The following is a 22,949-nucleotide window of genomic DNA, read 5'->3' on the forward strand; positions in this document are numbered from 1 at the left end:
GTTATTTCTCTGAATAATGGTGTGTATATTTTTATTCTCCTGACTGAGCAACATCTAAACCAGACTCTTAAAGATGTGTGCAAATTCTAAGGCATTTTACTAGCATTACCATTTCCACAGAAATAAAATGTTATGTCAGGGGTGCTCAACCCTGGTCCTAGAGATCGACTTTCCTGCAGAGTTCAGCTCCAACCCTGACCAAACACACCTGAACCAGCTAATTAGGATCTGAAGGAGCACTTGATACAGACAGGTGTGTTTAGGGTTGGAACTAAACTCTGCAGGAAGGTCGATCTCCAGGAACAGGGTTGGGCACCCCTGTGTTATGTATATGTTTAATTATTAATTATTAATTTAACCAACATTTAAATCATTACCTGCTTCAAAATGAACGAAATCACTGTGGAAACATTTGCAGTTAGCCTATTGTATGAATAAAACACTAGCAAAATTACATAAACTGTAAAAAGATGCCATTAAACATATTTAAAATATACTATCTTTATGTTATTTCTACATTAATTTGGAGGTTCAATGTGAAACTATGACAATATAAATATATTAATATGCAATTAATGCAATATAATTACAGAAAAATGTGCAATTATTATTATTTTTTTTTCATTGATTGACAGACAGCACTAATGTTAACCTTTTATTTATGTTGGTGTTGGTATTTGTTAATTTTACAGCTGAATATGCGTTTTAATTTAATTTCTAATTTTACAGGTCCCCCAGAAAGAGATCGAGATGGCCCTCCACCCCCTTGGCTCCCTTCAAATTTTCAATTCGATAATCTGCCCTCAAATGAAGCTGACTAAATAGCCCTGATCTAAACAAGACTGTAAAATATATTTAGGCATATATGTCATTTAATTAATCTAATAAAAATCTAAAATAATAATTAATAATTGTTTAAATTAATATAATAACTGATACTTTTGACCCTGATCACCTTCACTATCTCACAAAAACGTTTAAATGCTTACGTTTAAATGTTTAAGACATCACACACTGTCTGCTCTCCTCCATTTCATGTGTCTGAGTTTGTTTTCTTTGTGCAGCTTCATTGGCTGCCCTCGCTGGAGTCTGCAGATTATCTGACCGCTGTAAGTGAGATATGTTTGACACATTAATATTGTTTTAATATTCATCAAAACTAATCTCGACTCTAATCGGGTACAACATAAACACAAAGCAACACAACACAGTCTTGTTGAACCTGTGATGACAGTCTGCACCACTAGAGGGAGTGCAGACTGTATTTTTTATAAGTTTGTTACACATTAGTGGAGTTACAAGAAAACGACACACACCTTAAGCAGGTAGAAACGAAAGGAAAAGGAGGAAAGTAAAAGACGTCATTTAAACCTCTTAACTTCGAGTGTTTAAACTGTCGCATATTTTAAGGTAAGTTCAGAACTAATTCTTCGTGTGACCATGCAGTGATATTAAAATGAGCTGCTGTGTAGGTTTATGGTGTTCTTCACATTTGATTTAAAAGACAATGATTTTTCGACAGAACAAACTAACCAAAATGGCGGAAACGTTAAAAATGAGATATATTGCTTTTGGTATTCCGCAATCTTTGTTTAGCCTAATCATTTAAAAAAAAGTTGAGTAAATGCATATGAGAAATATTCATATATTAATTTATATACGAATATTTGAAGATCAAAATAGGTATTTAGGACATATTTTGACACAGAGATGCATAATGATGATCACATTGGAATCATATTAATGAAGCAGTGACTGTTTATTCTGTTGCACGAACAGTGCAAAATCAGAGCATAATACTCAGCGCAAATTACTACATTATTAAACTACTAATACTTTAATTTAGCATTTTCTAATTGAGTATAATATTAATACTTGACTTCATGGTGCTTGGAATAAAATATCAATTTAACTGCAGCTGTGCTATATTTTGTATTGGACTGAACTTCAGCTTTAAACCCCTACATTAAAAAAAAAAAAAAAAAAAAAAAAAAATATATATATATATATATATATATATTTTATATTCAGCTTTTAAAAATAGCAGAAATGTGCTATAAAACCTTTTTTTTCCCCCTCTTCTTACTCATATATATATATATAGGAGAGACTGGGGAGTGTTGTAACACGGGTTTAGTTGTAACACTCAGTCAGTTTGACAAGTTAGAAACGAGCTGTGGTGATGTCATCAATATCATACACTCCATTCACATTTTTAATGCTACAGAAGAAGTATCATGTGAATGTGAGGAGTAGGGCTGTCAAACGATTAATCGCGATTAATCACATACAAAATAAAAGTTTGAGTTTGCCTAATATATGTGTGTGTACTGGGTGTAATTATTATGTATATATAAATCGTTTGACAGCCCTAGTGAGGAGCATTGTAGATTTTATGACCAAAAAACTGATTTTCAGGAAAGTCATTTTAAGGAAAGATAATTTTTTGACTTACATAACTTAGCTGTTTGTCTAGGTTAATTTGATAGTTTGCGTTCATGCTAACTCAAAACCCACATGCTAAAACAGTTTGCTATGTAATGGCTGTTTGGGGTGGGGATAGTTGTAACAGTTCATTAAAAGTGTTACAACCAACTCTTTATGATGATTACAATGAGTCCAATTATCCAATCATATCCTTTGTTGAGGCAAAGTCATTTGAGGTTTTTGTTGCACATCAAGAGATTTATGTAAAATGTGTTTCTATCATAGTTTATGCACATTTTCTTATTGGATAAAAACACTGCCTCATATGAGCACATATGTTTTTTTGTGCATATTTAGAATTTATGCGCATCTTGACATTTCCATCCAGCATTTTTTCATGTGATATTCCAAAATTGACATAAAAATAGGTAGATGGCAACACAGCTAGTGACTGAGTACAGTACACACACACACACACACACACATACACATTTCCATAGACTTCTATAGTTTTTATACTGACAAAACGATATTGTCTATACCCTAAACCTACCCCTTACAGGAAACATGTTTGCATCGTTACATTTTCATAAACATCATTTACTATTTTTAATAGTAGGCCGCAGGCCGGTCCCCACAATGTCAAAAATTTCAGGTTTTACTATCCTTGTCCCCACAATGTAGCAAAAACAAGTACACACTAACACACACACAGCAACAGTTTTTGTACTAAATTTAAAGTCCTAAAATGAATACAGTATAACGTTTTTGTCACTTAACAAAGTTAAGTTTTTGCATAAATTGGAAGTGTGGGTCTTATTTCAGCAAATTACTTTACACTGTTACATCTATCCCCAGCCTGTGTTACAACTCACCCCAGTAGTGGGGCAGATTGTAACAGTGGAACTCTTGTATTTGACATTAACTCACATAATCTGTGATTATGCAGTACATGTCTGTAGGAGCCATATTTAATCATTGATTAAGTTTAATTGATTTATTTTTTATTTCAGACATAATTTGAATATTTAAGGAAATTTTATGTTTGATCATTGGGCTAACGGTCATGTGAATTAGTTGCTTAGTTTCTCCTCCTTTACGTGTCGCTACGGCGTGAAAGTCCAGATCATAATTCACTTGCATTGTTTGTTAGGCGAGAGTTAGAGGGTGGGGAGAGCAACAGTTTCTTCAGTCACATTGTACCTATTTTTATTTTTCCACCTTGGAAGTTATATTTTATTTTTATTTTGGAAAGTAAACTGAAGATTGCAATTAGTAAACCCCATAAAATAACTGCATCTCCATGCGTGCTTAATGTTCATGTGAATGTGAAGACTCCCTTGCTAACCTCAAGAGGCTAACCTGAACAAGATTAGCCGCTACATTTTATTGAAGAAACTCGCACAAAGGATCGATGAGACACAAAGGACTGCACGATGGATTGTCTTCTCACGGAATTAGGATGCTTTGCTGTTCACTGCCAAAGTGGAAGGACACGAATTGTTGAATGGAACATTGTATCAGCTGCGAGTACTAGAAATGCAATATAAACGACACAACTGATAAATGAATTCAAGCTCGGATAAATGTTTTAGTCACGTCACATTATTATTTTTCATCCGTGATTTTAAAAATGTGCATAATACAGTGCAAGAGCTTTTAACAGGAGAAGAAAAGGAAAATGACCATGCTGATTGGTATGAGCCTAGAATGATGAATCTTGATTATTTTATTAAAGAAATTTAAATATGGAAGAAAGAACAAAGTTTACAAACAATAGTTGAACCAAAGGACAGCGTTTCTAACATTTATGCTGTGTCTAAATGGTCAACATCATCTAAGGTCTCTTCAGTACCTAGGACTCCACTTCAAGAGTAGTTAGTCACGTGCAAAGTAACCCTAAAGCAACCTCAAGGTCATCAAGTTCTTCAAGTTCACAGTCATAGACCAATAATGGCTCACACAAGGATTTAAGCTTGATGGTTCAAAAGCAAAAGGAAATGACTGATCTTATGATTGTGCAGCAAAATCTTTCCTTGTTGCCAAAAAGAGAAGCACCAGTTTTTGATGGAGATCCACTGTCTTACCAGTCTTTCATTCACGCTTTTAAATATCTGATTAAGGACAAGACTAGCAGCAGTCAGGATAGGCTCTACTTTTTTGAACAGTTCACTGCCGGTCAGATTAGAGATCTGGTTCATAGCTGTCTCCACAGGGAACCTCGTAGAGGATATACTGAGGCTCAGCAGCTTTTAAAGAAACACTTTGGTAATGAAATGAAGATTGCAAATGCCTACGTAGAAAAGGCTCTGGATTGGACAGCTATTAAAGTTGATGATGGAAAATCACTTCATGCCTATGCTCTGTACCTCACGGAGTGTTGCAATGTTATGCAAGATCTAGAATACATGGATGAATTGAACGTTGCATCAAATCTGAAATTGATTCTGTCCAAACTCCCATACAAGCTTTGTAAAAGGTGGCGAACAGTAACTGATGAGTAATTCCAAAGAATGAATTCTCGTATCAAATTTAAACATCTTGTAGAATTCCTGAAAACTCAGTCTGAGATTTTACTTCACCCAGTCTTCGGAGATGTCAAAGATCCTACTCCTGCTAAAAGTACAGTTTCAAGACTCAAAACGACCACCTTGAGAACATCAAAAAAGGGCAGCAGCTTTGTTACTTCAGTGACACAAACGTATGAGCAGACAAGCAAAGAGGCATCTAAAGCACCACAAAAAAAACAAAAAAAAAAAACACCTATGTTGCTGTTTTGACATGCAATTTTTGGCAAGGTAAGCATGGATTAACTGACTTCATAATATTAAAATCAGAGCCAGAGGCCAAAAAGGTTGAACACCTTAATAGGAATGGCCACTGTTTTGAATGCTTGAAAAGAGGTCATATGAGCAAAGACTGTAATAAGAGAATGGTTTGCCAGATATGCCAATGAAAACAGCTCACATTGCTTCACATTAACAATGAAAATTCAGAGCAGCAGATTTGTCAACCTGCAGAGATCCAAAAGAAATGCCAGTCAATATTGCAGAGCCCCTCTTGTGAAACAGCTCAACTTAGACAGTGAGAAACCCCCTCTTGAGAGGGCACTCGGAATCCAGTGGAACATCCTAAAGGATGTCCTTACCTTTCGGGTAGCCGTCAAGAACCAAGCTCCCACAAGACAAACAATCCTTTCAATAGTCAGTTCCATCTATGACCCACTAGGGTTCATATCCCCCTTTATTCTCAAGGCTAAGCAAATCCTGCAAAGACTCTGCCATGAAAGGTGTGGGTGGGATGAAATGATCCCAGTGGAAATGATGAAACCTTGGCAAAGATGTCTCGCAGAAGTAGACCGGTTAAGCAGATTTGAAGTGGAAATCCTGAAATTTTTGTTGTTATAAAGACTGCTGATCTGCATCACTTTTGCGATGCAAGCGAGCTAGGATATGGGATGGTAAGCTATCTCAAACTTACAGACAGCAGCAAAAATTTTCACGTCACCTTTGTACTGGGAAAAGCCAGAGTTATTTCCACATCAAGTGGGTGACTGTTCCGAGACTTGAGCTTGCAGCTGCAACACTTGCTGTGAAAGTGGACAGAAGGTTGCATAAGGAACTTCACATGGAACTGAAAGATTCTACCTTTTGGACAGACAGTACAGTAGTACTGAAGTACATCCATAATCAAACAAAACGATTTCATACTTACGTTGCCAACAGAACTGCAGTGATACATAACCTCTCACAGGTACATCAGTGGAGACATGTGTGTTCTGAAGACAACCCGGCAGATGATGCTTCACGTGGATTACAGATTGAATCCCTTTTGAATTCCACCAGATGGTTGAATGGTCCTCACTTCATGACAAAGGAGAAAAATCAGAATGGCCCAAAGTACCAGAAGAGCTTCGAACTCAGAAAGACAAGGCTCTTGTTATGGATTCCAAGTGGAAAGTTAAGCAAAAGGGATTAACCCCAGAAAATTTGGACGGAGCTGAAAAGTTAATCATTCGCTATGAACAACAGCGCTACCTTGATTCAGAGCTTACGCTCTTGAGAAAAGGCAAACACATCAAATCAAATAGATCCATACACAAACTGGGTCCAATCATTGATGAGGGCATCTTGATGATTGGAGGAAGACTAAGGAAAGCAGCTTGACCGGTGAGTCTAAAGAACCCAATTATCCTGCCCAAAGATTCACACGTATCTAAACTGATCCTTTGTGATATCCATCAAAAAGTCGGACACTCAGGACGAAGCCCCATGCTCTCGAAATTGGGTCAGAGGTTCTGGTTACCATCTGCCAACTCCTCTGCTAGAAAGATAATAAAATCATGTGTCTTCTGTGGATGAATGCAGGCTAAAGCTGGAGAACAGAAAATGGCCAACCTACCAGAGGACTGTGTTGCTCCTGATCTACCACCTTTTTCACATGTAGGTATTGACTATTTCGGACCTATAGAAGTTGAAGGAGGTCGCTCTAATGTAAAAAGATGGGGTGTCATATTCACCTGCCTAACAAGCTGAGCCATTCACCTTGAAGTGGCAAGTACACTAGACACAGACTCTTGTATCAATGCTATTCGGCGGTTTTTATATCGTAGAGGACCAGTCCTGACCATCAGAACAGATTGTGGCATCAATTTTGTAAGTGCACAAAAGGAATTGAAGGCCGCTTTGAACAAAACAGACCATCAGAAAGTTCAAGATGCATTGCTGAGCAGTCATCTCAAGTGGATATTTAATCCACTATTTGCAGCTCACTTTAGAGGAGTCTGGGAGAGACTGATCAGAATGGTAAAAAAACAACAACACAGCTTTCAGTGCTAAAACAACTAACGTTGGATGATGATATGTTGCAAACAGCTTTGTGTGAAGTTGAATGCATTCTCAATGATCGGCCTGTCACAACTGTATCAAGTTACCCAAATGATGTTGAGCCCCTAACACCAAATCACCTTCTGCAGTTGAAGTCTGAACCTCTTTTTCCACCTGGATTTTTCAGTAAGAATGACTTGTATATTAGCGATGTAGAGGCGATGTAAACAAGTGCAATACCTTGCAGACCTTTTCTGGCAAAGATGGACCAGTGAATGTCTGTCTTTAATGCAGCAACGGCAAAAATGGGCTAATATCAAGAGAAACCTTGAGGTAAATGACATAGCAGTCATAATAGACAATACAGCATCAAGAAGTTTGTGGCCTTTAGGTTGTGTGGTGAAAATTGATTTAATTGATATTTAAGGAAATTTTATGTTTGATCATTGGGCTAACCGGTCACGTGAATTAGTTGCTTAGTTGCTCCTCCTCCTTTACGTGTCTCTACGGTGCAAAAGTGCAGATCATAATTCACTTGCATTGTTTGTTAGGCGAGAGTTAGAGAGTGGGGAAAGCAACAGTTTCTTCAATTACATTGTACCTATTTTTATTTTTCCACCTTGGAAGTTATATTTTGTTGTATTTCGGGAAGGAAACCAAAGATTGTGATTAATAAAACTAATTTTGTCGACATAAACGCATCTCCGTGCATGCTTAATGTTCATGTGAATGTAAAGACTCCCCTGCTAACCTCAAGAGGCTAACCTGAACAAGATTAGCTACAATGTCCAAGTGAGTTTTATTTGTATCAGACAAATGTGGCTACCATATATAAAAATTTGAGACATCTAGCACAAACAACCACCTAGTTACTGATACTTACTAACAAAAAGTGTTGCTTTCATCCCCATTCTTCGCTATATAAAAAGAGTCCAGGGGGTGAATTTCGAGAGGGGATGGCATTCAACTTCCATCTGGTTGGATTTTTTTTAGAAATGAAAGGGATTTTTATATTTTATCCATTCAAAAGCAATGGAAGGGATCTGAGTTCCGTAAAATGTAACAGGATATTTTTGTCTATGATTAGCTGTGCACTGTCGGCTTTTGTAATTTGCCATATTACCTGCAGACCTGAAATGCAACTGCTTCTCTATTGGTGCATGTCCTGCTCCTGGCAAAACAGATCGTTAAAGCAGACTGCCTCAGGTAAATTATCTGGGAACATCTTATTTTTAAAATTTAGAAAATTTGATATGGATAAGGCTGTGTTAACATACCTGAAATGATCCAGGGTTTTGTGTAAACTCTAGTGTTGGGTTTGAGTCATCCAAAGTTGAGTCTGAGTCTGTAACCAATTGAGTCCGAGACGATTCTAACTCCAAAATGGGCAGAGTCAGAGTCAAGTCCAAGTCCAAAAGGGCAGAGTCCGAGATGAGGAAACACTACTATTTGTCAGTATCTGAACATTGTTTTAACCCAGGGGTGCCCAAACTCGATCATGGAGGGCCAGTTTAGCTCCAGCCCCAATCAGACACACCTAAACCAGCTAATCAAGCTCTTTATAGGCATACTAGAAAACCCCTGGCAGATGTGTTGAGGCAAGTTGGAGGTAAACCAAGGACCAGGACAGAGTTTGGGCACCATTATAACTAGAAAAACATCAGTTGAAATGTAAGAAAGGCAAACTTCTATTGGATCTTGCCATTTTGATTTTTGATTTCACAACATCTCATAATTAGTGTCCACATTCTGCTTATTAAATTTAAATTCATGTAACAGAAGTTATGGCTGACTTATATATTGTGACATTTCAGAGTGAAACAGGTTTTAGAACATGGAAAATTATAGGGCAGGACTTGACTTTATTCATCGTTATAGTAAATGTAATAATTCAAGGGTGAGGGTAAAGCAGTAAGTATCTTGATGAATGGGACCTTAAGAGCAGAAAATGCACCTCTAATCTCTGATTGTGGCTGTGTGTGTTTTGGCTTTTATATGACAAATGGTTAGACCTTAGAGAGGGCATGTAGATTTTTTTTTTTTCTTGGATGAAAATGAGGCAGTGAGTGATAAATCTAATCTTTACAATGGCACACACTGTGTATAAAAGCAGTACATATACTTTCCATAAGTCACAGCCAACTCACACCTATTTTATTTTTTGAATGAATTTATTACATTATACATTACATTGATACATTAATTACAATAAATTACATTATGTATAAGGAGTAACTAATGACGGGCCATTGAATTATTAGAAAATCATGCATACCCAAGGCGGTTTTGGACCCATGAAAACTATTGCCACAAAAATGTTAGAAAAAAATATTTTAGTTTAAAGCCAGAAACTGCCACCATGTTTAAATATAATAATAATTTCAATAGGCTACAGGAAAAACTAATAAACTTGTGTACGTAAAACATTCTCAAACCTACTGAAGGCAAGTACACTCCAAGTATTACTTACCATCAAAATGATAAATAAATATATTAATCAAAAATACAAAACAAATAGTATTTATAACAAAATTAATTAAAAAAAAAAAAAAATAGAATTTAATTTTTTTTTTATGTTTTTCAGATAGGATCAGTGAGTGATTTTCTCTTTTTGAGAATTCGGCATTCGCACACTGATGAGAGGCATGTTCTGTGACTGTGCTTTGAGTGTGTGCGTACATAAACCCGTCGGCTTTACTGGACAAGACTTAAAAACACATGATAGAAACATATTTCGTGATAGGCCTAATGCATTGAGTCAGTGACATTTCCGTCAGCTGTCCCTGTACTTGGTCTGAGTAAAAAGTCAGAGTCCGAAAAATAATGTCGTCTAGCCTAAAAAGAGCTTGTTCATATAGAGTGAGAACAGTAGTCTTAATCTACCACACTTGCACAAGCAGAATCCAAAATATGCACAAAAGTACAGATACACACTAATAACAATACGTGGTGGTCAAAACTGTAAATGCAATGAATGTACAGTACATTGCGACTGAAAATTACTGCATGGTATTGTAAACATTTTTTTTATAGCACCATGTGCGACCGACCTGATCAGGATCAGTTTTGCTGGGGTGCTAGAGGGTGCACCCTCAGTTAAAACTGAATTGTATATATGAATAAATGCAAAACAACAGCAACACCAACAAAAATTGGTGCAATTAGGTGTAAGTATCATGTCTGCAACATCTGTCACTATGGGTTCACAATGAAATATATTGTACTTTTATATATATATTTATATATATATATAATACAAGGATGGTAAAAATTCAACAAAAGCCATCCAAATTAAGACTACTTTGTTGTAGCTGTATTGTGTCATTGTACTATAGAGTTTAACTCTGTGTTTCCACATAACAGGTCTGAAATGAGTCCCTCCACCATCTTTTGGCAAATGAGAGTGGGAGGACACTAAAATGAGTCTCCATAATGATAAAGTTGATGATGGCAGTGCCTCTAAAATGAGTTGTATATCTCCTGGATCTAGCTGTGTCCATATGAAGAGTGATCAGTCCACAATGAAACATCCCCTTGAACTCAGTAATGCAGTGAGTTCTGACTCCAGGTAAGACATTGGCCATTTTATACAGGTGCTTTTATCTAAAGTGATTTGCAGTCCATTCCAGAAGCCTTGCTGAGTGAGCTGTGTCCTATCACTCAGAGACACAAAATCACATTCCTGAACCTTTAGTGTTGCTGTTCTTCATTAGTGGAATGATCTTCCCACATCTACCCAAACTGTTGAGTTCCTTGTAAATGTTTTGCGAAGAATCACTGATTGAATCTAGTTAACAGATCTCTCTATTTTATTGAAAAAATGTATTTGTACTATGTAATTGTAATTAAATGTAATTAAATGTAATTGTAATTGTATCATTTGTTCATTTAATTTCTAGCCTACTTCTCTGAACAGTCTTGGAACTTTGTGTCACACACGTAACTGCTACCTTAGGATGACACACTTTGTCAAATTTGTCAGAAATCATTTGAGTTGGATAAAAGATTTTTCTAAATGAACAAAAGCAAGTGTAAATCAAAAGTAGGTTCAAGCTATAGATAGTAGCCCATGTTTGAAAAAGGAGATGACAGACAAATGGCAGGTTTTTAAAACAGGAGAAGTCTAAAATGCTGATTTGTTTGTCTTTTGTCAGTATCAGCAGGGGAAAGAGACAGAGATCAGAGTCTCCAGAGCCCAGCGTAGTGTCCGTGAAAAGTAGCACATCCATGTTGGATCCCCCTGAACTGAGTGATGGAACAGTGACCTCTGACCATCCGTAAATATTTACATATTCATTGTTATGTGTCTCTGAGGAATAGTGATTTACAAAAATTAAGTCAAATAGCACTAAATGTAATCCAAAATATTCAGCATAGGGGTACAACTCAAAATTCTAACTGGTTATGGATTTCTGATAGTTTCCAGTAGTCATTGTAATCACTATCTTTTTGTTGCTTCTTATTCAGCGGGGGGAAGATATATAGGCTGATAAGATCTGTGCCATCCACTACATCCAAACTGGAGACTGAAGACCTGCAGAGAGTCAAAGATGAGCACAAAACTAGCATGAAGAACAAGTATGAGAGATTATTTGAGGGAATCAAACTGCAAGAGAATGAAACCCTCCTGAACAGGATCTGTCTCACAGCTCTAGTGATTTCAAAAAAGGAGTCAAATAGCACTAAATGAATGAAGAACATGAGGTTTTACAGATGGAGAAAACATTCAAAGCACAACACTCACAAGACACTTCAGTCTACTGCAATGACATCTTTAAAGCCTCACCTGAACCAGAATATGAGAAGAAAGACCAAATAAAGACTGTCCTTACTAAAGGCATTGCTGGAATTGGAAAAACTGTCTCTGTGCAGAAGTTTGTTCTGGACTGGGCAGAGGGAAAAGCCAATCAGGATGTAGATTTCATGTTTGTGCTTCCATTTCGAGAGCTGAACCTGATTCAAGATCATCAACACAGTCTTCACAGTCTTCTGCTGGACTTTCATCCTGAACTTCGAAGTCTTCACTTAAAGATGTATGAGGAGTGTAAAGTTGTGTTCATATTTGATGGCCTGGATGAAAACAAAATTACACTGCTGTTTTCAGATAGTCAGAAAGTTGCTGATGTGAATGAGACTACATCAGTGGGTGTGTTGGTGTCAAACCTTATGCAAGGAGAGCTGCTTCCCTCTTCTCTCATCTGGATCACCTCCAGACCAGCAGCAGCCAATCAGATCCCCTCCAAATACATCAACCGTGTGACAGAAATTCAGGGATTCAATGAGCCTCAGAAGGACGAATATTTCAGGAAGAGAATAAGAGATGAACATCAAGCCAACAGAATTGTTTCACACATCAAAAGAGCAAGAAGCCTCCACATCATGTGCCACATACCCGTTTTTTGCTGGATCTCATCCACTGTGCTTCAGAAGCTCCTGAAAGCAGATCTGAGTGCAGAAATCCCTCAAACTCTGACTGAAATGTACACCCACTTCCTGCTGATTCAGATCAACATGAAGAACCAGAAGTATGAACAGAGAGATCCAGAGAAACTCCTGCAGTCCAACAGAGAAGTGATTGTGAAACTTGCAGAAGTGGCTTTCAAACAGCTGATGAAGTGCAATGTGATGTTCTATGAGGAGGACCTGATTGAAAGTGGCATAGATATCACTGATGCCTCAGTGTATTCTGGGATTTGCACTGAGATCTTTAAGGAGGAATCTGTGATTCATCAGAGAAAGGTCTACAGCTTCATTCATCTGAGTGTTCAGGAGTTTCTTGCTGCTTTCTATGTGTTTTCCTGCTATTTAATGAAGAACAAAGAACCACTTCAACTTCTGGGTGCTGAGTATGAACATGACCATGAACATGACACTGACCCAGACAATTTATCTGCGTCTTCCTTTCAAAATACCCATATAAATTACTCTAACACAGAGTACTTGTCTGATGAAGACTCCTTGTATGATCTACTAAAATCAGCAGTAGATAAAGCCCTCAAGAGTAAAAATGGACAGCTGGATCTGTTCCTGCGATTCCTGCTGGGCGTCTCACTGGAGTCCAATCAGATACTCTTACAGGATCTACTGACACACACAGAGAACAGCTCAGAGAGCATCAGGAGAACCACAGAGTACATTAAAAAGAAGATCAAAGACGGACATGGACTCTCTTCTGAAAGATCCATCAATCTGTTCCTTTGTCTGGTGGAAGTGAAAGATCTTACTCTGTGCAGAGAGATTCAGGATTTTGTGAAATCAGACGAACACTCAGAGAAGTATCTCTCTCCCGCTCACTGCTCAACAATCGCCTACATGCTTCAGATATCAGAGGAGGTGCTGGATGAGCTGGACCTCCAGAAATACAATACATCAGATGAGGGTAGAAGAAGACTGATACCAGCTGTGAGCAACTGCAGAAAAGCTCTGTGAGTGTTTGTCTTATTACAGTCCTTTCTAAATTGAAATAAGTTTCTGTAGTTGTCTAGCTGATGCAGATTGTTGTAGAAGGTTAAGTATTTTATTCTTGTACGTTTTACTTTCTTTCAGTCTTGCTGGCTGTAATCTCACTGGTCAGCATTGTGAAATTGTGTCATCAGCTTTACAATCTTCTGTCCTGAAAGAGCTGGACTTAAGTAACAGTGACCTTCAGGACTCAGTGAATCTTCTTTCTCATGGACTGATGAGTGCAAACTGTCAGCTGGAGTTATTGAGGTGTGTAAGCATATTAGGCATTTATACATTTTCTTGGGTTGTTGTCAAGGCAACAGATCCTGAAGATCACTTGAGGTTTTTTGTTTAGATTTTTGTAATAAACATGATAATTGTGTGATTTTGTCAGACATCAATGAGATTAATCAATTTACTTATTCAAACCAAATTCATACATGCATTTGAGAAACAAAATAAGCCAGTAGGGATTAGCATATGGGCATTGGAAGCAAAATAAATGTGGGTAGGTCCTCCCCCAGAAAAAAATTACTGGAGTATATGCCATTTTCTGTAGTCTGTTGCCTTTTAATTAACGGAGTGACTTTTTACATAAAGTGCAAATAGGCCGCCTTGTTGGCAGGGGCCAGTTACATCACCTTTGCCTGCTAAAGTCACAACATTACAAAAGACAGCTGTTTAACAACATCTCCAGTGGCGTAAGTGATAATACGCATAGCGTATTATGTTTGACGCGAGAGACCCGAGTTTAATTGGAGTTTAATTTACTAGGGCATTCGTCATGTATTCTCCTAATTGAAGTAGATGAGTCCAGTATCATTGGCCTTTAAAAGAGGGTGGGTCCTGTCCCAGCCACATCCAATGGTTCCGGCATCCATGGATTAGCATGTATAGAATACTTAGTCTACATCATATTATCATAGGCTTTGCAGAGAATAATAGTGGGAAATTACATAATGAATATTTGTTTACAAGACTTTGGAGTACTGGATCTTGTAGCCTAAAGTTTTTGCTACATGATGTAAAATCATCCTGCCCACTCATTCACAGAAAACAGTATATTGATTTAACATATGCTAGACACGTTTTGTGTTGTAAGACATATGCAAGAAAGTGTCAGTGGCCATGAATATTGATGTGATTCACACCTGAAAGAATCAAAGACCTTCCACTTCATTAGTGTGGAATATGACCGTGAGGGAAGTAGAAGAAAGAATGCAAGGAGATTTTTTTTTTCATTGTTTGTATTTTAGTTACAACAGAACATTATCAAAATATATATAATAAAGGTCAAAGGAACATTATTGATAACACTTATCTAAACACAGACTTGAACAGTCATGTACATTTGTGCCCTTCCTGCAGATGTTTGCTGCATGTTTCCATGCACTGAAGAAAAACCAGCCCCACCACAATCATGGAGCTTATTTTACCTGGCACAAGTGTTTTTTTTTTTTTGCAAGTAGCAGCCTGACGCAGTTATCACTTTCACATACAGTGCCACAGTATGTAAATAGCAAATTCACTTACACCCATTTGTTTGCCCATGGGTGTGCTGGTCTGAAAACAAGGTGTGTTCAGGTGCATTGTTGTTGCGTTGCTACTAAAACCCGGTCTAAAGTCAGTGGCGCAGTATTTTTATTTTATTATTTATTTAAGGGGCGTGTTAGTAATATGCGCCTATAGGCGGGTGTATGTGCGTACACTCTGATTATTACACACGCAGGGTCGCGCAGCAGCACACAAACATGCCTAATATTAAAAATTAAAAAATTACAATGTAAAAGATTATTATTGTGTACATAAGATAAAAATGCCTACATGTCATAATGGATAGTCATTGCATGTGTCAGCATGTATCACCTATTTGCAGTAATGACTTTGGTGGAATCAGCTTGTCCTGTAGATGGTCTGCTTGTGCGCGAGGTAGTTTATCCGTTTTCTCTCTGGAGAATTGTTCAGTTTTTGCTTTTGATAAATTTGCCCTGTAAATAGCAAATTTGCAATGGTGCAAGCACAACTGTCTTTTAAATAGTTCAAATATTTTTATTGATTTTCATTATTACAGAATCACAACCATACAAACATATACAACATTCTACTTAACTCACATATTTCACACCAAAACACAACTACAAACAGGTACACACCACTTGAGAAAGGAAGGTTAAAAAAAGGGGGGGGCGGGGGGTCAATTATGATCAATTATAAAATAGTGGCCCATGACGATTCAATGTAAGATAAAAAGGGCTGCCAGACCCTATAAAACTTTACAGAGGAGCCTCGGATTGTGTACTTGAGATGCTCAAGTTTAAGACAAGACATCACCTCTGCTACCCAGTGTTTGTGACATGGTGGCCTTGCTTTCTTCCAACTGAGAAGACTCAGGCGTCTAGCCAATAGTACGGAAAAGGCAATTATTTCTAGCTGATTAGCTGATAAATAAATTTCTTCAGGCACTACACCGAAAATGGATGTCAAGGGATTAGGGTCCATATCTTTGTTACATATAGATGAAAATGTTCTGAATATATCAATCCAAAAACCTTTCAATCTTGGGCATCCCCAGAACATATGACTTAAATCTGCTGGTTCTAAACCACATCTGGGGCAAAATTAGTCTGACCCTGGATACATTTTAGCCAGCTTGCTTCTAGACAGATGGAGCCTATGAAGCACCTTAAATTGCAAAAGGCCATGTTTGATGCATCCAGAAGATGAGTGTACCAATTCTACTGTGCACTGCCAGGCTGTATCTGATATCTCTATTCCCAGTTCCTCCTTCCACTGCCTCCTTACGTGATCTAGAGATGGGGAGGCGGTTTTTTAAATAACCTCATATAGAATGGACATCATACCCTTTTGAAAAGGGTCAATATTTAACAACTCATCTATCCAGCCCCCTTCTGGTTGACTCAAAGAAGGAGAGAAATGTTTTTTATTGAAGCTACGGACCTGTAAATGTCTAAAAAAAATTAGACTGAGGAATCTCAAAGTCTGTTCTTAGCTGTTGGAATGAAATAAATGTACCATCTTTGAAAAGATCCTTAACACAGTTAATTCCGTTTCTGGACCACAATTGAAAGGCTGAATCTATATGAGAAGGAGTAAACAAAGGATTCAGCAGAATAGGGGCAGAAGGCAATGCTTATTCACTGTTGAAGTGAAGTCTGAACTGTGACCATATTCTCAGTGATAACTGGATTATTTGTAGAATAGCATTTGCTCACTGGGATAGGAGCACATAGCAGTGAATGTAGAGATACTGGATTACATGCATGCTGTTCCATCAGTAACCAAAGTGGAGCCTCATCACTAGACATATCAGAAAGCCAAAATATCAGTTTGTGTAGGTTGGCTGCCCAGTAATAATATAAAAAATTTGCCATTGCCAATCCACCCTCTTCCTTCTTCCTTTTCTAAATATTCTTTCCTGATACGAGGAATTTTCTTATCCCAAAGGAACATGGAAATGCAATTATTCAGATCTTTGAAAAATGATTTCGGAATAAAAACAGGCACGGTCTGAAATAAAAACAAGAATCTTGGTAGTACTGTCATTTTAATGGAGTTAATCTTTCCAGCCATAGATAAAGGAAGGGTTGACCATTGTATCAGGTCTCGCTTGGCTTTGTCTAGTGCTGTTTTGAAATTACTATTAAACAAATCCTTATATCTCCGTGTTACACTCACACCCAGATAGAGAAATTTATCAAAACTTACTGAGAATGGAAAAGATTGGAAAGACATTTGTTGTGCACTTTGATTGATAGGGAAAAGAAGACTCTTTGCTAAATTAATATTTTATATCCCGAAAATTTCCAAAATCTGAAATAATTGTTAGAGCCTTTGGTATAGAGGAATCTGGATTAGAAAGGAAGAGGAGGAGATCATCTGCATAAAGCAGCAGCTTATGCTCATGTCCCTCCCTAAGTATTCCGGCCAAGCCATCTGTATTCCTCAGCAAAATTGTGAGAGGCTCGATGACAATATCAAAAAGTAGGGGGGACAGAGGGCAACCCTGCCTTGTCCCCCTAAAGAGTGGAAAACACTCAGTAAACAGAAGTTATATTATTTGTTCGAATGAAGGCTTGAGGCCTAGTACATAGACTTTTGATCCAAGAACAGAACACGGGGCCAAAGCCAAACCTTTTAAGTGTTGCAAACATATTCAATTCTATCAAGTGCTTTGTGGGCATCTAAAGATATTAAAATCTCTGGATTAGTATTATTTTTGGGTGAGTAGATAACATTAAATAATCAACGGAGATTGTAAGACAACTGCCTCCCAGCAATAAAACCAGTTTGATCCGGATGAATTACCTTTCCCATGACTGGCTCAATTCTGACTGCCAGCACTTTAGCCAGGATCTTATAATCACAGCAAAGTAAACTGATCGGACAGTAAGATTCACACTTAAATGGATCCTTGTCCTTTTTAAGAAGGACTGGTATGACAGCCTGTGTCATGGATAGGGGAAGAGAATTTGAAACAAGGGCCTCCTCAAATACCTTACACAACAGAGGTGTTAATTTGGCAGAAAACTTCTTGTAAACCTCGGATGGGACCCGTCGAGACCGGGTGCTTTTCCAGATTTTAGTTTCTTAATTGCATTATCAATCTCAAAAACTGTTATATTACCTTCTAAAGTACATTTATCTGAATCCCCAAGAGAGGGCAAAACTAAATTACTAAAAAAATCCTTTTTTTTTCAGCGTTACTTACCTCATAACTATAAAGAGTTTCATAAAAAACTTACACTGGTCATTGATACCCTGCTGATCAGAAATAATGTTGCCATCACAGTTACTAATTGCTGATATAAAACCAGCTGTGGCAGATTGTTTCAACTGATAACACAAAAACCTGCCAGCTCGCTCGCCATGTTCATAATCTGACGTGACCGCAAGTGAAGATCTTCTGCGTGCTCGCTGGTCAGAGAATCAAATTCAGCTTGAAGCAGGAGTCTTTCCTTAAGTAGTTCTTTGGAAGACGACATTGACTGCAACTGATCAATCATATTTATTTTATTCATAATTTCTGTAATCCGCTTTGATTTCTTTTTATTTTCACTTGCTTGATATGAAATAATTTGTCCCCTCACATACGCTTTCAGGGTATCCCATAAAATGCTATAACTTATTTCTGGGCATTCATTCGTTTCAAGGAAGGAATCAATTTGAGCATCTATGAATTTTACAAAATCGTCATCTGCCAAAAGTCTTGGGTTAAAGCGCTGTGTACGTTGGGGGATTACATTACCTGGGAAACAAAGCTTTAGTAATACTGGACTATGGTCTGAAATAACAATGCTGCCATACTCAACTTGTGACATTAAGGGGAGTAGCTTCCTGTCCAGGAGAAAATAGTCAATCCTGGAATAAGTCTGATGTACTGGTGAATAGAAGAAAAACTGCTTGGATGATGGATACTTAAATCTCCAGGGGTCACTTACACCATATGTCTGGAGAAAGGAGTTGATACACTGTGCTGACTTACTTGCTGTAAAAGCTGTAGAGCTAGAACGGTCCAAAGCTGGGTGTAGGACACAATTTAAATCACCTCCTAAAATTAAATTGTATGTTTCTAAATTAGGCAAAAGGGAAAAGAAATCACTGAAAAATTGCACATTGTCCCAGTTAGGTGCGTACACAATGGCCAGGACCACAGGCATATTAAAAAGTTTACCCTGAATTATTACATGTGTATCATACATGAACTTAACATTTATGAACACACACAGTATAGAACAACTAATAGTACAAAAAAAAGTATTAAATCCTTGCGTATGAACCCGCAAGCTCTTCCAGCTATTTTCACTCCTAAATAGCTTACCATGTGAGCCCTCACTTGGAAAACATATTATAGAGCTATTGCAGTTATTTAACAACAAAGCTGCTCCACAGCATGCACAAAGTATATCAGAAAAAATAAATAAATAAATAAAAACAGTAATAAACATATATTACAATCGTAATTAAAAGGCAATCAGGGAAGTCACATTATACTAAACGTCATCCATACCGATCTTACTTATTCAGTCATTGGTGGCCTAGTGGCTAAAGATTACCGTCCGTCCGTTCACCAGATCCTCTAAATTTAAGTCCTTAATTCACGTTAAACCGCTGTTTATCATTTCAGTTTAAGCACGGGTCCATTTATAGTTTCATTTTGATATAGTCCTTATCACCGGCAACAATCCAGGATTTTTCCCCATACAGTGGACTTAAGTGGTGCTCAATGGATTGTAGGTTAAAAATGCACTTTCAGTGCCACTTCTAGGGGCTCTAAACGGACAACCCTTAAAGTAAAGTAAAATCTCCTTTTAAATGTATAATCTGCTCTTAAATAAGATGACAACACTGTTGATTTACAAGTATTTCCTAAATTATTACGATCAGTGGGCTGATTCACTTTTCTCATTCAGAATACATTTCTTAGATTTGTTAATTTCAACATTTTTAAGTCAATGGTGATAATTGACTCAAAATGATCTAGAATCACATGTGCTTTAGAAACACACAGTTACAGCAGCCAGAGAAAAAACTGACAATAAAAAGCCAAGCCCAATTAAAGCAAATGCTTATGTCCACAACGGGGACTTCAAACTTAATTTTCAATAAAACATCAAAACGTAAACTTCAGTTAATTCTTAATAAGAAATTTTGTATGAAAGGTTTTCAAAGTTATCACAGATCTGTTTTGATTTGTCTTTATGGCGTACGTAAATCTGATATGAATTTAGAAATATTTTCAAGAATTTTAGAATAAGGATGCAACATAGGAAAATGTGAAAAAAATAATACTTTCTGAATGTACTATATCTCAGTGCTCATTTTAATCTGTGTGTAATCGTTTTGTTTTTGTTTTCCTGTTTAGGTTGCGGTTCTGTAATCTCATTAGTCAGCATTGTGAAATTGTGTCATCAGCTCTACAGTCCTCAAACTCTGTCCTGAGAGAGCTGGATCTGAGTAACAATAACCTGCAGGATTTAGGAATGGAGATTTTTCTCATGGACTGCACAGTTCCAACTGTCAGCTGAAGATACTGAGGTTTGACATTCACGTTGAGTCTTTTTTTGGGGGGGAGATTTCCAACGTATTTTTAACGTTATGGTGGCGTGGCCAGTTGTAACTTGAAAGTGTGAGGCTTTTGGTGTCATCCAATCCCAGTTATTTTAGCTGTTCAAAATGGCTCATTATGCTTCTTGATATTGCAAATTGTAATAATATTTGTATGTATTGTTGTAATTATACTGATTTGTATTGTTTTATGGTTTACTGCACTAGTTATTTACCTGTAGCAACTATTGAATCTAAAGTCTCACAAATTTGATCACATTATGACACCATTCATCAATCATAATGTGTGCCAAAGAGATGCAGAATAAAAACATATATATTGTTTCAAATAAAAATATCTTATTTCATTTATATTTCATTTGTATTATATGTTTATCAAGGGTCATTCACACTTAGAAAGAAAATGGGAAGTTTAAATTTATTTTAAAAAATGAGGAGATTCATGTAATATGAGCTATTATTGTGTTCTCAAAGTACTTTCAATTTGTCTGTTTTATTTGTTTCATTTAGATTACCATGCTGTAATCTGACTGGTCAGTCCTGTGAAATTGTGTCATCAGCTCTACAGTCCTCAAACTGTGTCCTGAGGCAGCTGGATCTGAGTAACAATGACCTACAGGATCCAGGAGTGAAACTACTCTCTGGTGGATTGAAGAGTCCAAACTGTCAGCTGGAGATTCTAAGGTCTCTAAAAATATACAAGTGAAAATGTACAGTCAGTTGGTCATGATGTTGATATGTGTCTGTAAATGATCTGACTGTGTGTCTTTAGGTTGTCAGGTTGTATGGTGACAGAGGAAGGCTGTGTTTATTTGTCTTCAGCACTAAGTTCAAACCCCTCACATCTGAGAGAGCTGGATCTGAGCTACAATCACCCAGGGCAATCAGGAGTCCAGCTGCTCAACCACAAAATGGAGGATCCAAACTGCTCACTGCAGATACTCAAGTGTGTCAAACACTAATACTGACATGTTAAACTTGTGTGTGCATTATATACTGTATATCTACTTTAATGTGTGTTTGTGTGTTTATAGTGTGGATCATGGGGGAGAGTTCATGATGACAGCAGGACTACAAAAGTGTACGTGTACAGACACACAGGTCTTCAGTGACTACTGTTTTGTTGTTTAAGATGGTTCTTTCTTCTTTTGTTCAGATGCCTGTGATCTCTCACTGGACCCAAACACAGCAAATACTCAACTCATCCTGTCTGAGGACAACAGAAAGGTGACGTGTGTGAAAGATCATCAGCTATATCCTGATCATCCTGAGAGATTTGAGCAGGTTCCTCATGTTCTGTGTGGAGAGAGTCTGACTGGACGTTGTTACTGGGAGGCTGAATGGAGCAGAAATAATGCAGAAATATCAGTGACATATAAAGGAATCAGCAGGAAAGCAGGTGGTGATTGTTGGTTTGGATACAATAAGAAATCCTGGAGTCTGAACTTCTCTGATGACAGAATTGTTTTATGGCACAATAATAAGTTCATTGACATCTCTACGCCTTCACCTTTTTTTAATAGAGTAGGAGTGTATGTGGATGTGTTGGCCGGCACTTTGTCCTTCTACAGCGTCTCTGACACACACACACTCACACACTTACACACATTTAACACCACATTCACTGAACCCCTCTATGCTGGATTTAAAGTTTCTCCTGATTCCTCAGTGTCTCTGTGTAGGATTAAGAGAGATGGGCACTTGAGTTAGTGACTCAGACTCGAGTCGCACTCGCATTTTATTAGACTTGAGACTTGACTCCAGACTCGACCTGAAATGACTTTAGACTTGACTTGACTGGAAACGAACAACTCGTGAATATTTTAAACACAACTCAAATCTTTTATTCTTAACTACTGATATCATAAAGATAGAACTTGGAATTTACTTCTTTTTTTTTTTTTTTTTTTTTTACTATATCTGCATCACATATTTCCTTGTTGATATAAATGGGATTTTTATCATAGTTTTTGATGACGTATGTCCGCAGTTAGTAACATTAACTCTGTATATGCTGGGGTGTGTCCTGTTAAGAACATAAATGGAAAATCTTGCCTTAAACCTAGCACAACATTTTACCAATCTTTTCATAATATATGAGTTGTTGACATGGAATGGCATTTTCACTATCACACAAGATAAAAAAATGAATAGAATATTGTCATT

General features: G+C 37.3%; 1 pseudogene; it reads left to right on the forward strand.

Annotated features, from left to right (window-relative positions):
- The first annotated feature begins 1,303 nt into the window (after nucleotides 1–1,303).
- On the forward strand, nucleotides 1,304–22,702 carry LOC127177451 (NACHT, LRR and PYD domains-containing protein 3-like; annotated as a pseudogene).
- The last annotated feature ends 247 nt before the right edge of the window (nucleotides 22,703–22,949 follow it).

The sequence above is a fragment of the Labeo rohita genome, chromosome 15, assembly GCF_022985175.1.
Source record: "Labeo rohita strain BAU-BD-2019 chromosome 15, IGBB_LRoh.1.0, whole genome shotgun sequence".
NCBI classification, from domain to species: Eukaryota; Metazoa; Chordata; class Actinopteri; order Cypriniformes; family Cyprinidae; genus Labeo; species Labeo rohita.